Here is a 17,673-nt window from a genome sequence, read left to right as displayed (position 1 = left end):
GACCCCGAGTGCAAACAAGGGAGAAGCTGAAGGGAGTTACATACGTTACGTGTGAGCATAAATCCATGGACTTACAAATGAATTACTGTGGACACTACATCTAATATCTTTTATCGTAAGTTGCGTTTTATTGCCTTGTGTTGTTTTATATAGCTCAATGTTTGTTGTTCTTTCTTTCTTAAATATATAAAACTTTCAAAATAAAAGTTTAATAAAAGGTTTAGCGATTTCTCATCAGTCCAGACAAACTGATTCCCTTTAACACCATTCAAAACAATTTCAAACTGAGGAGTCCTGCTCAGAGACCACATGACTGTGTAAAGGTTGTTCCAGCAGACGGGGGGTGAGCATGGGACACAATTTAAGCACAGTGACACCCGTTATCATATTTTGTCCCAGAGCCCACGTTCCACCATGTTTGCGTCTGCTGCTCTGCTCTTTGTGGCTGCTTTTGTCTTGTTGCTTCTCCTACGCATAGAGAGGCCTAAAAACTTCCCTCCAGGACCTTGGCCCATTCCCGTGTTTGGAAACGTGCTGCAGCTCAGTGCAAAGACGCCACTGGAACAGGGTAAATTAAACATAAATGATATAAAGATAATCCCACTGCTCATGATGTTTCTATCCTGGATTAGATTTGGGCTCATTTAAGATTCAGCCGTTCAATCTGTTTGTTACTTTTGCATTGTTGTTGTTGTTGTTGTATGTTTTGAAAATAACAGATCTCTACTGGCCTCTACTGGTGGTTGGCTCTCACTGCGGTATTGTATCACTTACTGTTCCGGAGCACAGCGGTGTTTTTCTGTATCTGTTAGCTGTTTAATCTGCGCAGTTAGATTGATCTAGTTATCTAGATTACGATTTGTTTCCCAGTGTAATCTTTACGTGCCTTAACTAAAGCACTCCTTCTGCTGAATCACCTCTAAATTATTTACACATTATTCACTTTGCGTGTTTTTAGGAATCCGCTAGCTTAGCGCAGATACTAGCTCTTAGCCGATTTAGCATGGCGGCTTCTCCTGTCTCTCCCGCACTTTTCTGCTCTGGGTGTGAAATGTTTAGTTATTACTCGGCCTCCTTTAGCAGTAATGGTACTTGTAATAAGTGTAGCTTATTCGTAGCTTTGGAGGCCAGGCTGGGCGAATTGGAGACTCGGCTAAGGCTAAGCGTAAATTTGGTAAGATTGTAATTCACGTCGGCAGTAATGACACCCGGTTACGCCAATCGGAGGTCACTAAAATTAACATTAAATCGGTGTGTAACTTTGCAAAAACAATGTCGGACTCTGTAGTTTTCTCTGGGCCCCTCCCCAATCGGACCGGGAGTGACATGTTTAGCTGAATGTTCTCCTTGAATTGCTGGCTGTCTGAGTGGTGTCCAAAAAATGAGGTGGGCTTCATAGATAATTGGCAAAGCTTCTGGGGAAAACCTGGTCTTGTTAGGAGAGACGGCATCCATCCCACTTTGGATGGAGCAGCTCTCATTTCTAGAAATCTGGCCAATTTTCTTAAATCCTCCAAACCGTGACTATCCAGGGTTGGGACCAGGAAGCAGAGTTGTAGTCTTACACACCTCTCTGCAGCTTCTCTCCCCCTGCCATCCCCTCATTACCCCATCCCCGTAGAGACGGTGCCTGCTCCCAGACTACCAATAACCAGCAAAAATCTATTTAAGCATAAAAATTCAAAAAGAAAAAATAATATAGCACCTTCAACTGCACCACAGACTAAAACAGTTAAATGTGGTCTATTAAACATTAGGTCTCTCTCTTCTAAGTCCCTGTTGGTAAATGATATAATAATTGATCAACATATTGATTTATTCTGCCTTACAGAAACCTGGTTACAGCAGGATGAATATGTTAGTTTAAATGAGTCAACACCCCCGAGTCACACTAACTGTCAGAATGCTCGTAGCACGGGCCGGGGCGGAGGATTAGCAGCAATCTTCCATTCCAGCTTATTAATTAATCAAAAACCCAGACAGAGCTTTAATTCATTTGAAAGCTTGACTCTTAGTCTTGTCCATCCAAATTGGAAGTCCCAAAAACCAGTTTTATTTGTTATTATCTATCATCCACCTGGTCGTTACTGTGAGTTTCTCTGTGAATTTTCAGACCTTTTGTCTGACTTAGTGCTTAGCTCAGATAAGATAATTATAGTGGGCGATTTTAACATCCACACAGATGCTGAGAATGACAGCCTCAACACTGCATTTAATCTATTATTAGACTCTATTGGCTTTGCTCAAAAAGTAAATGAGTCCACCCACCACTTTAATCATATCTTAGATCTTGTTCTGACTTATGGTATGGAAATAGAAGACTTAACAGTATTCCCTGAAACCTCCCTGCTGTCTGATCATTTCTTAATAACATTTACATTTACTCTGATGGACTACCCAGCAGTGGGGAATAAGTTTCATTACACTAGAAGTCTTTCAGAAAGCGCTGTAACTAGGTTTAAGGATATGATTCCTTCTTTATGTTCTCTAATGCCATATACCAACACAGTGCAGAGTAGCTACCTAAACTCTGTAAGTGAGATAGAGTATCTCGTCAATAGTTTTACATCCTCATTGAAGACAACTTTGGATGCTGTAGCTCCTCTGAAAAAGAGAGCTTTAACTCAGAAGTGCCTGACTCCGTGGTATAACTCACAAACTCGTAGCTTAAAGCAGATAACCCGTAAGTTGGAGAGGAAATGGCGTCTCACTAATTTAGAAGATCTTCACTTAGCCTGGAAAAAGAGTCTGTTGCTCTATAAAAAAAGCCCTCCGTAAAGCTAGGACATCTTTCTACTCATCACTAATTGAAGAAAATAAGAACAACCCCAGGTTTCTTTTCAGCACTGTAGCCAGGCTGACAAAGAGTCAGAGCTCTATTGAGCTGAGTATTCCATTAACTTTAACTAGTAATGACTTCATGACTTTCTTTGCTAACAAAATTTTAACTATTAGAGAAAAAATTACTCATAACCATCCCAAAGACGTATCGTTATCTTTGGCTGCTTTCAGTGATGCCGTTATTTGGTTAGACTCATTCTCTCCGATTGTTCTGTCTGAGTTATTTTAATTAGTTACTTCATCCAAACCATCAACATGTTTATTAGACCCCATTCCTACCAGGCTGCTCAAGGAAGCCCTACCATTATTTAATGCTTCGATCTTAAATATGATCAATCTATCTTTGTTAGTTGGCTATGTACCACAGGCTTTTAAGGTGGCAGTAATTAAACCATTACTTAAAAAGCCATCACTTGACCCAGCTATCTTAGCTAATTATAGGCCAATCTCCAACCTTCCTTTTCTCTCAAAAATTCTTGAAAGGGTAGTTGTAAAACAGCTAACTGATCATCTGCAGAGGAATGGTCTATTTGAAGAGTTTCAGTCAGGTTTTAGAATTCATCATAGTACAGAAACAGCATTAGTGAAGGTTACAAATGATCTTCTTATGGCCTCGGACAGTGGACTCATCTCTGTGCTTGTTCTGTTAGACCTCAGTGCTGCTTTTGATACTGTTGACCATAAAATGTTATTACAGAGATTAGAGCATGCCATAGGTATTAAAGGCACTGCGCTGCGGTGGTTTGAATCATATTTGTCTAATAGATTACAATTTGTTCATGTACATGGGGAATCTTCTTCACAGACTAGGGTTAATTATGGAGTTCCACAAGGTTCTGTGCTAGGACCAATTTTATTCACTTTATACATGCTTCCCTTAGGCAGTATTATTAGACGGCATTGCTTAAATTTTCATTGTTACGCAGATGATACCCAGCTTTATCTATCCATGAAGCCAGAGGACACACACCAATTAGCTAAACTGCAGGATTGTCTTACAGACATAAAGACATGGATGACCTCTAATTTCCTGCTTTTAAACTCAGATAAAACTGAAGTTATTGTACTTGGCCCCACAAATCTTAGAAACATGGTGTCTAACCAGATCCTTACTATGGATGGCATTGCCCTGGCCTCTAGTAATACTGTGAGAAATCTTGGAGTCATTTTTGATCAGGATATGTCATTCAAAGCGCATATTAAACAAATATGTAGGACTGCCTTTTTGCATTTACGCAATATCTCTAAAATCAGAAAGGTCTTGTCTCAGAGTGATGCTGAAAAACTAATTCATGCATTTATTTCCTCTAGGCTGGACTATTGTAATTCATTATTATCAGGTTGTCCTAAAAGTTCCCTAAAAAGCCTTCAGTTAATTCAAAATGCTGCAGCTAGAGTACTGACGGGGACTAGAAGGAGAGAGCATATCTCACCCATATTGGCCTCTCTTCATTGGCTTCCTGTTAATTCTAGAATAGAATTTAAAATTCTTCTTCTTACTTATAAGGTTTTGAATAATCAGGTCCCATCTTATCTTAGGGACCTCGTTGTTGTGAAAGTGTAGGAACACGGACCCACAACAGGGGGCGCAAATGAACGGACAATGGAGGAAGTCAAATAGCACTTTTACTGTTGTGAAATAAGCACATCAAACACAACCGATTACAATAATAGACAATAAAGTCGAATCACAAAGGTGTCATGTGGGCAGGCTCGAAGATAGGAGACATCTGTCCAAAGCAGAACCGGAACCACACGATTTCCTCCGCCACCGAACCCCGGGAATACTGGAGCCGCCAAGTCCCGAACTCCCAGGTGGCCACTGCCTCCGCTTGTCGGATCTGGTACTGCTGGCGAGGAACAGAAACAGTCAGATGTGGGTGCGCCTGCACCCAGCAACACGTATGGTGGAAAAACCACCTCCACCTCTCGTCAGGAAAACACTGTTAGTGCAGGAATGTGAGTACTTATCCAAAAGGGTCCAATACAGTCTCCTGCTGTTCTACTCACTATCTGCGTGAAGGCAAAAAAGTATTTATGGTCAAAAGACAATACGATTGGCTGGATACGTTACCTCCTCGGTAGAGCGATATCTCGGCAAAGAAGTGGAGATGACGTCTTGCTGATATACCGCTGCGGATCAGATGATTGGTAACAGCTGTCGTAGGTGACAGCTGTCACCCCGGCTGCTCCTGTGAGGTGGCAGCGCCCTCTGGTGCCTGGAGCCCGCACTCCAGGCAGGGTGCCCTCTGGTGGTGGTGGGCCAGCAGTACCTCCTCTTCAGCGGCCCACACAACACTCGTAGTACCATATCACCCCAATAGAGCGCTTCGCTCTCAGACTGCAGGCTTACTTGTAGTTCCTAGGGTTTGTAAGAGTAGAATGGGAGGCAGAGCCTTCAGCTTTCAGGCTCCTCTCCTGTGGAACCAGCTCCCAATTCAGATCAGGAAGACAGACACCCTCTCTACTTTTAAGATTAGGCTTAAAACTTTCCTTTTTGCTAAAGCTTATAGTTAGGGCTGGATCAGGTGACCCTGAACCATCCCTTAGTTATGCTGCTATAGACGTAGACTGCTGGAGGGTTCCCATGATGCACTGTTTCTTTCTCTTTTTGCTCTGTATGCACCACTCTGCATTTAATCATTAGTGATCGATCTCTGCTCCCCTCCACAGCATGTCTTTTTCCTGGTTCTCTCCCTCAGCCCCAACCAGTCCCAGCAGAAGACTGCCCCTCCCTGAGCCTGGTTCTGCTGGAGGTTTCTTCCTGTTAAAAGCTAGTTTTTCCTTCCCACTGTAGCCAAGCGCTTGCTCACAGGGGGTCGTTTTGACCGTTGGGGTTTTACATAATTATTGTATGGCCTTGCCTTACAATATAAAGCGCCTTGAGGCAACTGTTTGTTGTGATTTGGCGCTATATAAAAAAAAAATTGATTGATTGATTGAATTGATTACTGTAGTAGACATTGTCATTTCTGTGTATTTGTCATCTTGGTGTGAGTTGCTGATGTGCAAGATGCTAATCTTTTCTGTTGATGCAGCTTTCCATATCCAAACTGAACCTAAAGGCTTTGTAAAGGTGCTCCACGTGTCAGGATTAATGATTAATTATGTGGGACAGGTCTGCTGAGAACCCAAAATCCCACAAAGATATTTATTAAAGGTTATTATTTTGCAATCATGTTAATCTTACTAGGAACTACCGGTGGATGAACAGAGTTACGTCACTCATTCATTTAGCTGATAATCTTCTGACTGACGTGACCTCTGACCTCCTGTTCTGTTAAGTAATTGATCATTGATAGCAAAAAGTGAGTTTGCTCTGGTCTTCAAGGGTCCACTTTGTTTGTCTACTTTGTCACTGCACTCTCTGGGTATTTTCTTTTAATCTGGTTTATGCTCTTTTCCACCTATTATCTGTTGCTGATTAGATTTTAAAGCAAAACATCTTAAGTTATGTATAAGATAAGAGATAAAAACTGAATTCATGATTGTGCTTATTGAATCTTTGGTTTCTGTCTCCAGCTGGCCAAGTGCTATGGTAACGTGTACAGCATCTTCATAGGTCCCAGACCTGCTGTCATCCTCAACGGGCTGCAGGCTGTAAAAGAAGCTCTGATCAACAAGGCTTCTGACTTCTCCGGCAGAGGACATGACCTGCTGGTCAATCGTGCATTTGAAGTAAAAGGTAAATGTTGCTGTACTATGTGCAATAGAATTATAATACTGACAAAACAATGGGGGGGGGGCAGTAAGATTACTTTTCATGGGGGCCAAAATCCCCGGTGGTGCCCCTGACCATGTGAGTCCATCAGTATTACCACAACACCCTTTAGAAGACAAGTTAGACTTGACACCTTAGTCATGTCCTTGCAGCTTGGCACATAGGTGTAGGAGGTGGGAGGAGCAGGGGGAGCGGTTGGGCTCGGCAAAACGCTCAAATTCAGGCAGATCGGCTGGGAAATTCGGGCATGGGCCATGTAGACTGAATACAGAATAGAATGGCCTAAAATGTTGTCAGACTTATTTTCGCAATTGATGTAAACAATCAAACCGTTATTTGGTCACCAATATAAATATGGGTATGTAAATATGTGGTCATTTAAAGAGTCATGGGGGTTTCTGAAATTCAGGCAAATTTGGTGTCGTCCCCCCAAATAGACCCCACCTCCTATGCCTATGGCTTGGCAGACATTTAGATGCCTAGAAGATAATGTTCACAGTGACCTATTTAACATTTGCTTTATATATATATATATATATATATATATATATATATATATATATATATATATATATATATATATATATATATATATATATATATATATATATGTATATATATATACACACACACACAAGGTTGGGTAGGATTACTTTGAAATGTAATCCAAAAGTAATCAGATTACAAGTAATCCAAATGTATGTACATACATACATGTAATCCACATGTATTCTTTCAAAGTAATCCTACCCAACCTTGTAATATATATATATATATATATATATATATATATACACACACACACACACACACACACACACACACACACACACACACACACACACACACACACACACACACACACACACACACACACACAACCCCAGTTCCAATGAAGTTGGGACGTTGTGTAAAATGTAAATAAAAACAGAATACAATGACTTGCAAATCCTCTTCAACCTATATTCAGTTGAATACACCACAAAGACAAGATATTTAATGTTCAAAATAATAAACTTTTTTGTTTTGGTGCAAATATTTGCTCATTTTAAAATGGATGCCTGCAACACGTTTCAAAAAAGCTGGGACAGTGGTATGTTTACCACTATGTTACATCACCTTTCTGTCTAACAACACTCAAGCGTTTTGGAAAAAAATGAGTGTATAGTAAAACTGTAAATTAAGGACACAGAATACTGTGTATTATATAACGGCTGAGTGGATCCTTGTCATTTGATTGGTGCTTTGTATGTCACATGTCATGGATTAATTCATTCCATTTGTGTTCCATTGCATTTAGAGTGCAGCTTGGTTCCATTTAGAGTGCAAATTTGGTTCCATACGTTTGGTACCATTGCACTCTGCACACGCACACACACACACGTGCGTGTTCACGTCCTCGTGCACGCGCACGCACATGAGCCAAACCAATTTTGTGCTCCAATAATTAGTGCTAAATGTATTAAAATCAATAAAATGACAAGTGTGCCCAAATTTATGCACCTGCCTATTTTTGTTTAAATAATTATTGCACATTTTCTGTAAATACTAGAAACTTCATTTCACTTCTCAAATATCAGTTTGTTCATCTGCTATATGATATATTTAACTGATATTTCTGATCCAGACAATCAATGATTTATAAACAAAAATTATGAAAGTGATCAGGGGTGCCCAAACATTTGCATACAACTGTAGTTAGTTGTTTTGTTGCTAGTACCATAAGTGTGAAGTGTACTGCATTTGTCTTCCGCCACCGTCTCTGTTTGGCTCTAAAATTAGAAGCACCCACTTGTGGCAGATTGTGTGTGTGTACGAGAGTGTAACTTCAATCACGGCAAAACTGAGGGCAGCTTACATTTGCCGTTTGGTATGCTTATGTATTTTGGGTCAAGGATGAACGCCACCAAAACGGAACATTGACAGGACTAATCTTTTTTGGGAAACTATGGATATTAGCTAGCGTTGCTAACTATATTCTGGACTCAGCAGGGGGCGGTAAATCATCTTTATATTAAAAACGTGAGTGCATGTGTGATTTTATTTAGTAAGTTCAATGTAAGTACATAATATAATTGTAAATATGTTAAAAAATACATGGATGACACAAGAAAGTGAAAACACTTATTTCCATTATGGTCCATTAAAAAAATCAAATGACAAAATAAAAGTAATAATAAAATAAAATAATAATAATGATAATAATAATAATAATAGTGTGTATATGATAACAAGAACCTATACAATTGACATAGTTTTGCCTATATGCTTATTTGTCTATTTGACTCCTTTACTTATTACAGAAGTATTTTTTCCTTTTACTTTTATTGTTGTTTATGCACCAATTACTTCTTCATCAGTATTTTTTTGTTGTTGTTGTTTATGCGCCTATAACACCAGATCAAATTCCTTGTATGTTACTTGGCAATAAATTTGATTCTGATTCTGAATGAATCAAAAAGCCCATTTTCTCTGAGGGAGGCATCACTCAACTGACGTCATAAATATTATCCAGTGTTTTTTATTGTGGCGAATGTTTCCAGCACTTGAGAGAAATTAATGTGCAAAGAAGAACAGAAGAGTATTTTGAGGGTTTGGTCCTTAAGCGTTGATTTATTTGCATCTTCTATTACAGAAAGCTGCAACAAGCTATAGCAATAGAGAGCTTTCCTACAAGACCACAAAATGCTTTGTTCAAAAAGTCGAGCATATCATATATTTTTCTCCTCATTGTGATCTGTAGTTTGTTTGTGCACATTGCCGTTCTAGCTGGTGTTAAAGGAGTGGTTCTGGGAGGATACGGTCCTCAATGGAGAGAACAACGACGCTTTGGCCTGATGAATCTGCGAAATTTTGGTCTTGGAAAAAAGCCCATGGAAGAGAGAATTCTGAGAGAGACAAGCCGCATCTTGAAAATACTTGAAGACACCATTGGTGTGTTCACATTCGAAACAGTACACAGGTTTTTTTTCTCTCAAATGACATTTAGCCAACTGTTGTAATCAGAAGGTAACTGTTTATTTCTCCAGTTTAGCGCGTTTGGTCGTAAAACATTCTGTCTCGCTGACTGACAGTCACACCTGCTCCTAATCCATCATCAAACCAGCATCTACTAACTATCCAACAGGTGGCAGACATGTCTATGGGATATTACATAGGCTAAACAAAGTTGTTTTTTGATTGATTTGGTGCATTAAAGTTCATTAGATGTCAAAAAGGTTTGTCGCCATTATGTTGCTGTAATTTGATGAATTTCAGGATATACGAGGTCTGTGAGAAAAGTATCGTACCTTTTTATTTTTTTCAAAAACTATATGGATTTAAATCACGTGCAATTACTTCAGCCAACCTTGAACCCTCGTGTGCATGTGTGAGTTTTTTCACGCCTGTCGGTTGCGTCATTTGCCTGTGGGCAGACTTTGAGTGAGCACTGGTCCACCCCTCCCGTCGGAATTCCTTTGTCTGAGAACTTGCTGAGAGACTGGCGCTTTGCTTGATCAAAACTTTTTCAGAAACTGTGAGACACATCCAAGTGGACACCATTCGAGAAATTCATATGGTTTTCGGTGAAAATTTTAACGGCTGATGAGAGATTAAGGAGTGTTACTATCGCTTTAAGGACAGCCCACGGCGCCGGACAGTGCGCCGTGCCCCGAGCCTCCGTCGTCAGCCTGTTTCAAGCTGAAAACTTCCAAATTTAAGTCTCTGTTGACCCAGGACAAGTTGGAACATGCCCAGCTGTTAAACAATTTCTTAGATACTCACTCGACCGAAAGCCATCAAAAGCCGCCTGAATCTTTCGAATGGTTTCCAATACAGAGGTGTTTCTCTGTGCTGCCGCGTGATGAGCGGCTGCGTGCCGCGGCAGTCTCTCAGCAAGTTCTCAGACAAAGGAATTCCGACGGGAGGGGTGGACCAGTGCTCACTCAAAGCCTGCCTACAGGCAAATGACGCAACCGACAGGCGTGAAAAAACTCACACATGCACATGAGGGTTCAAGGTTGGCTGATGTAATCGCACGTGATTCAAATCCATATAGTTTTTGAAAAAAATAAAAAGGTACGATACTTTTCTCACAGACCTCGTACAATTTATTTTCTGATTATTAAGATAGTCAATTGAAAATGTGCAAATTGAAAACATGTATTTTGAGGGGAAAAAAGAACAAACACGTTACAGCAATATTAGATTTAAGAAAAACAAACAACAGCAAAATGGTAATGTTGAGGAGGACGTAGGAGGATCCACTTCTATGACGACTGGAATTAGAGTTATCACAAGAGGACAAAAAGCAGTCATTGCATTACATCAGTCATTGGAAATGCTGTCATTTTGAAGTTGTTTTTTGTGACATCCTGAAAATATTCCTTAACGTTTGCACAAATCTGCAATGGAAACCCACTTTATCTGTCTCTCTGTCCACTCACTGCATGTTGGAGGGTTTGTGTGTCTTTAGGGATTTCTCTGTTGTTAAGGTTATATCATTTTTACTTTTCTGTTTGTTTGATTGTTTGTTTTTTAGGCAAGGCTGTGAATCCCCGAGTGATGTTTCACAATGCAGCATCCAGCATCATATCTCAGATTCTGTTTAACACAGAGCACAACTATGACGATGAATTTGCAAAGTTTTTTGTTAATTTTTTCCATGATACCTCCAAAATTCTCAGCAGCCACTGGAGTATGGTGAGTCACAGTTTACAGAGATAAAAATTCATTTCAATTTATTTTCATTTATATAGCGCTCACAACAAAGTTACCTCAAGGCACCTCACACAAGTAAGGTCTAACCTTACCAACCCCCAGAGCAAGCACACAGGTGACAGTGGTAAGGAAAAACTCACTCTGATGATTTGAGGAAGAAACCTCAAGCAGACCAGACTCAAAGGGGTGACCATCTGCTTGGGCCATGCCACACAATTTACAAAATGAATATACAGGAAGTTTTGCCGGTGCACAGGACGGGAGGCCTGCAGAAGTAGACACCACACTCATCTCTGGATGGAGCCGCACCTCAAAGAGAGAGAAAAAAACGAATCAGGCATCAGAAAGACAACAAATAAAGTATAATTTGTCAGCATTAAGCAACAAGAAAAACATAAGAAATTCTAAAGTGATCACCGGCCACTAGCCCTAAACGTCACTAAAACACCCAGACTTTAGATATAAAGTTGAGGCCACGGCACGTTCCGTTTCCTAATAAAATGAATGAAAAGAGTTAAAAAGCATAGTAACATACTATGCCAGTATGCTAGCCATATGAAAGGGAAAATAAGTGCATCTTAAGTCTGGACGTGACAGTCTCTACAGAATCTGACTGTTTTAGTGATGCAGGGAGATCATTCCACAGAACAGGGGCATGATAAGAGAAAGCTCTGTGACCTGCAGACTTCTTATTCACCCTAGGGACACTAAGTAGTTCTGCACCCTTAGAACGCGGAGCCTGGGCTGGTACGTAGGGTTTAATTAGGTCGGCTAAGTTAGGGAGGTGCTAGTCTGTGAATAATTTTATAGATTAGTAGCAGAACCTTAAAATCTGATTTCACTGGGACAGGAAGCCAGTGAAGAGATGCCAAAATGGGTGTAATGTGGTCACACTTTCTGTTTCGTGTCAAAATTCTGGCAGCAGCATTTTGAACCAATTGGAGACACCTAATGCCGGACTGCGGTAAACCAGAAAATAGAACTTTGCAGTAGTCCAATCGAGAAGAAACAAACACATGAATTAGGGTCTCTGAATCAGCCATAGACAGGATGGGACTGTCAGGATTAGGTTTTGCCAGCTTTTATTTCTTGGCTTTGTGTTTTTCAGTTACATCTTGTTTATTCTCTTGCTGGGGTTTTTCTTTTTGGGTCTGTCTGTCCTGTTCTTTCCTGTCTGTCTCTGCTGGCTCTTGGTGGTGGGTGTTTCCCTCTGTCTGGCCACACCCTCCTTCTGGTGTGTTCCACGCACACCTGTTCTCTATCTGCACCTCATCACCTGGGTGTATTTAAGCTCCCCATTGTGCCTTACTTCCGCACCACATTATAGCGCCTTGTGCCTCTTTCCAGCTCTGTATCCTGTATTTCCTTGCCTTGCTTCGTTTGCCTCGTGTTTTTTGACTACCTGCCTGTGTACCTCGACCACGCCTAAGCCTGATGTTTTTGTTACTGTTGCTCTTTTTGGACTGCCTTTCTGTGTACCGACTCCAGCCTGTTTACCCAGTAAACGCCTTAACTCCACTGAGCTGTGTACCTGCGTCCTGCATTTGTGTCCAGCCTGTCTGGCCTGTCGAACCTGATAGGGATGAATCTTCGCTGTATTTCGCAGATGGAAGAAAGCAGTCCTCATAATATCTCTAATGTGGAGGTCAAAGGACAACATAGGATCAAAAATTACCCCAACGTTCCTCACTTTGTCAGTGTGATGTATGACACACGAGCCTAGAGTAAGCGCTACTTGGTCAAATTGATGCCGATGTCTCACTGGACCAAGAACCATCATTTCAGTCTTATCAGAGACTGAAAAGTAGGAAATTGCTAGACATCCAGCTTCTCACTGATGCAAGGCAATCTTCTAAGGATTTTATGTGGATGAGATTACCAGCAGTTATCGGCATGTATAACTGTCATCACCATAGCAATGAAAAGTAATCCCAAAACATCACAATATGTGCCAAAGGGGTGCTATATAAAGGGAGAAAAGCAGGGGGCCTAAGACGGACCCCTGTGGAACCCCAAATTTCATGTCTCTAAGGTTTGAGGTAGTGTTATTGTACAAAAGACAGTGAGAATGACTGGTAAGGTATATGACTAGTCAAATACAAAATAAAAGTGATTTTTATATTTCTGTGTATGTTTTGAATAATATTCAAGGTGAAAGGTTTAAATAATTTTCACATCAGCGATTCACTGTCACTTTGGACCAAAAAAATGCAAAAAAAAAAAAAAAAAAAAAAATCAATTAATCACACTTCTTGATTCCCTTTGACCTATTTATTATTCAGTAACTTTGTGCATTAGATTAGATTAGATAGAACTTTATTAATCCCTTTGGAAGACTCCTTCAGGGAAATTGAGGGAGTCAATAAATATTGACCAGGCCATAAATATTGTAAAAAATAAACACTGTATAAATAAATATTGTTTTTAATAGTGCCAATGAAAAATAATGCCCCAAACCTTCAAATATACCTGGGATGGTCCGTCTGCCACCTGCTTTTTACTTCTGAGTGCCACGCATTTTTTACACTCTGTGCCTCATGATTTGAGGGTTGCTTTTTTAAAATATATATGCAATTTATTTGAATTAACTGGAAAGCTTGTAATTATTAAATATACAAATTTTCTAAATTGCCTGACAGCCCAAACTTTAACATTGTTTTAGATGTTTTTGCTTTGACACAACCATTTTATTTTATTTTTTTATTTTTTTGTGTGTGTTTGTTTTTGTTGTAGTTTTATTCAGTCCATCAATTCTGTTTAAAAACAATATTTGTTGTATGTTTTATGTAATGAGGATAATAGCTGTAAAAGAAATGCTTGTAAAGGTGTGTAATATGTTTTATTTCAACAGTCAGTCAGTCAGTCTGTCAATTCCATTTATTTATACAGCACCAAATCTTAATGTTACCTCACATTGTTACATAGGAGTAAGGTGTACTCTCTAACCTTTAAATCATCCCATGAGCAAGCACACTGGTGGCAATTTTGATTAAAAAAAAAAAACAAAAAAAAAAAAAACAAAAAAAAAACTCTTTCTGCCCCCCCCCCCCAAAAAAAAGCATAAATCTCAACCAAACCAGATTCAGTGGGGGAACCATCTGCTATGGTCACACCTAACATACTGCTTTTATTTTACTATGGCTCTTGGCAAAATTCTATACCTGCATTAATGGTAAATCTCCACCAGGTGTAGATATTGCTCCATTTCAAGAGCCATGACTACAGACTTCTGTGGGTTATGACTTGAACCTGTTGCTTAGTAGAAGTAGTAGAAGATGCCTCGTAGTCCTCAGAACGTTCTCTCTGCTCCTGCAGATTTATGATGCTGTTGCTGTCGTGCGATACCTGCCACTACCCTTCCAAAGACTCTTCACATTGAGGAAGGTATGTTTCATAATTCTTTCAATTCAAGACCTGTGATTTTCAAATTCCCTTGAAGGACACAAGGCAGTACAGGTTTGCATGTCCTTTAATATAACTAAGTTCTTTCAGCTTCTCCCTTTTTCCCCGGGATCACCACAGCAGATCTGCATCTTGAGTCAGCACAGGTTTGATGCCAGATGCGTGCACTTTGGAAAGAAGCACATCAACCGCTTGGCCACCACACTGGTTGCACACTTTTAATATAAAACACATATATAATCATTACTTTTAGAGTCAATTTTTTAAGGCACATGGCAACGTTTGTCTGTTTTCAGCACAGTTTTTTTAAAGAATGCCTTTTTTGTTCATGAGTAGAAACATTGTCATTGTTTGCATTTATTGAGAGGTGATACCGTTTTAAATCATTTAGTATTCAAACCATATTGCACAGACGTACTTGTGTTCTATAATTAATTTCTTTGAAGAACATTCAAATTGAAGATGAATTGATTAGACAACGTGATTGTAACCGTACAGACTCCTAAGGCAGGAAATGTATCCATAATGTGTCCATGCATGAACTGCACTCAGGTTCAGACCAGGTCATGTATCCTCAATGTCACATGTAACATTAAATATTTGATGTGCAAACACTGACTTGCATAATTTTTTAGTTACAACCCCAATTCCAATGAAGTTGGAACGTTATGTAAAATGTAAATAAAAACAGAATACAGTGATTTGCAAATCCTCTTCAACCTATATTCAATTGAATACACCACAAAGACAAGATATTTAATGTTCAAACTGATCAACTTTGTTGTTTTTGTTCAAATATTTGTTCATTTTGAAATTGATGCCTGCAACACGTTTCAAAAAAGCTGGGACAGTGGTATGTTTACCACTGTGTTACATCACCTTTCCTTCTAACAACACTCGGTAAGCATTTGGGAACTGAGGACTTTGTAGGTGGAATTTTTTCCCATTCTTACTTGATGATGTACGACTTCAGTTGTTCAACAGTCCGGGGTCTCCGTTGTCGTATTTTGCACTTCATAATGTGCCACACTTTTTCAATGGGCGACAGGTCTGGACTGCAGGCAGGTCAGTCTAGTACCCGCACTCTTTTACTATGAAGCCACGCTGTTGTAACACGTGCAGATCTTGGTTTGGCATTGCCTTTCTTAAATAAGCAGGGACGTCCCTGAAAAAGACTTTGCTTGGATGGCAGCATGTGTTACTCCAAAACCTGGATGTACCTTTCAACACTGATGGTGCCATCATAGATGTGTAAGTTGCCCATGCCATGGGTACTAACACACCCCCACACCATCACAGATGCTGGCTTTTGAACTTTGCGCTGTTAACAATCTGGATGGTCTTTTTCCTCTTTTGTCCGGAGGACACGATGTCCATGATTTCCAAAAACAATCTGAAACGTGGACTCATCAGACCACAGCACACTTTTCCACTTTGCGTCTGTCCATTTCAAATGAGGTCGGGCCCAGAGAAGGCGGCAGCATTTCTGGATGTTGTTGATGTATGGCTTTCACTTTGCATGGTAGAGTTTTAACTTGCACTTGGAGATGTAGCGACGAACTGTGTTAACTGACAATGGTTTTCTGAAGTGTTCCTGAGCCCACGCGGTAAGATCCTTTACACAATGATGTCGGTTTTTAATGCAGTGCCGCCTTAGGGATCGAAGGTCACGGGCATTCAGTGTTGGTTTTCAGCCTTGCTGCTTACGTGTAGAAAGTTCTCCAGATTCTCTTAATCTTCTGTTATATTATGGACTGTAGATGATGGAATCCCTAAATTCCTTGCAATTGAACGTTGAGAAACATTGCTCTGAAACTGCTGGACTATTTTTTCACGCAGTTGTTCACAAAGTGGTGATCCTCGTCCCATCTTTGCATGTGAATAGCTGAGCCTTTTCGGGATGCTCCTTTTATACCAAATCATGAAACTCACCTGTTTCCAAACAGGTGTGCCATCACAGATGTGTAAGTTGCCCACCGCTGTGGCTCACCTCTTCAGTGTTGATTAGCTATTGTTCTGTCCTTTGATTATGTTACTCTTGGATTGTTTTTGGATGCCTTTGTTGTTCTGTCTTTGATTACTTTGAGGTTATCCAAACATCCTGCCTCTTCAGCTTATGGCTCCCTGAGTGACCTTTATCTACTAAGACATCCTGGTGACCTCTCATTTACCCACTTGACCTTTGTTGGGGCTCTGTCTTTGCTCTGTTTTTTCTGTTATAACCATGAGGCGGGGGGACCTAGAGTGCCTTTATTAGAGAGAGTGGCAACCTGACGAGTCGAAAAAAAAATCGGTCACGTGACTCGTGGCTGTTAATGTGTCTGCATGTAAATTCAGCTTTTTTTTTTTATTTATTTATTTGCTGAAAATGCTGGGTTGCTGTGGATTTGGAGGCACAAATAGACAACAAGGGCTTCAAGATGTATAGATTCCCTTGAGATCCGAAGAAAAATTTGGGAAAAAAAAAAGTCAGCTAGTGTGGGATGGAAGCAACTTCATCAAAGTTTTGAGAGGTAAATTTATTGTTCAGTCCCATGTACAGTAAAACTAAAGTAAAACTGTCATCGTATAAACCAGATGTTTGCAGTCACCGGACAAAAAAAGTCCCAAAGTTTTTGTATTGTTTTCCCAACCCAGTCTCACGCCAATTCGTTATTCAGCAGCACGAAATATACATTAATCTATTAATTTGTGATATTGTGACGAAAAGTGCCTCATTTTCGTCACGGCAGCACAAATTCATTCTAATTCATTCCATGATGGCTGCACAAAATTAAAAGTGAAGGGGGGGGGGGGGGGTTATGGTTAGGCTCGGGGGTAGGAGTAGGGTTAATAATAGTGAGTTTAAAAAAAACCTTGTCATGAAAATTTGGCTCATTTCATGACAACATGAAAAAAAAAAGTGACACTGGGCTGTGTTTTCCATATAATAAACACTGTACAGTGGGGGAAATAAGTATTTGATCCACTGTCAATTTTGCAGGTTTTTCTTCCTACAAAGAATGTAG

General features: G+C 40.0%; 1 pseudogene; it reads left to right on the top strand.

Moving 5' to 3' along the window:
* The first annotated feature begins 365 nt into the window (after positions 1 to 365).
* The window catches only part of LOC117516193, a 38,894-nt pseudogene continuing 21,586 nt past the window's right edge, over positions 366 to 17,673 (top strand).

The sequence above is a fragment of the Thalassophryne amazonica genome, chromosome 8 (genome assembly GCF_902500255.1).
Source record: "Thalassophryne amazonica chromosome 8, fThaAma1.1, whole genome shotgun sequence".
In the NCBI taxonomy this organism is placed as follows: Eukaryota; Metazoa; Chordata; class Actinopteri; order Batrachoidiformes; family Batrachoididae; genus Thalassophryne; species Thalassophryne amazonica.
The sequence above is the reverse complement of the archived record's forward strand: the minus strand, read 5'-3'. Positions and strand labels throughout refer to the sequence as shown.